The following is a 274-nucleotide window of genomic DNA, read 5'->3' on the forward strand; positions in this document are numbered from 1 at the left end:
GATAAGGCTGGAAAGAGGGAATGAGGATGGAAACGAGAGGAGAAAGGAAGAAGCTGCTTTAGAGATGGGATGGCTGTGAGCGCGCTGTTAAGAACGGACACAAACGAGGGGAGACAGCCAGGGAGCGACTCGAAGCGCGCGGATGGGAGCCGGACGCCACAAGCTTTTCCCTCGGCGCCCGCTCAGCCTGCAGCCCCTCAGAGCGCTGAGGTGGGGGCGGCCCGGCGCGCGCCCCGCAGCCTCCCAACGGTCACGGCGTTTCAAACGCTCCCGC

Source organism: Meleagris gallopavo, chromosome 15, assembly GCF_000146605.3.
Source record: "Meleagris gallopavo isolate NT-WF06-2002-E0010 breed Aviagen turkey brand Nicholas breeding stock chromosome 15, Turkey_5.1, whole genome shotgun sequence".
Classification (NCBI taxonomy): domain Eukaryota; kingdom Metazoa; phylum Chordata; class Aves; order Galliformes; family Phasianidae; genus Meleagris; species Meleagris gallopavo.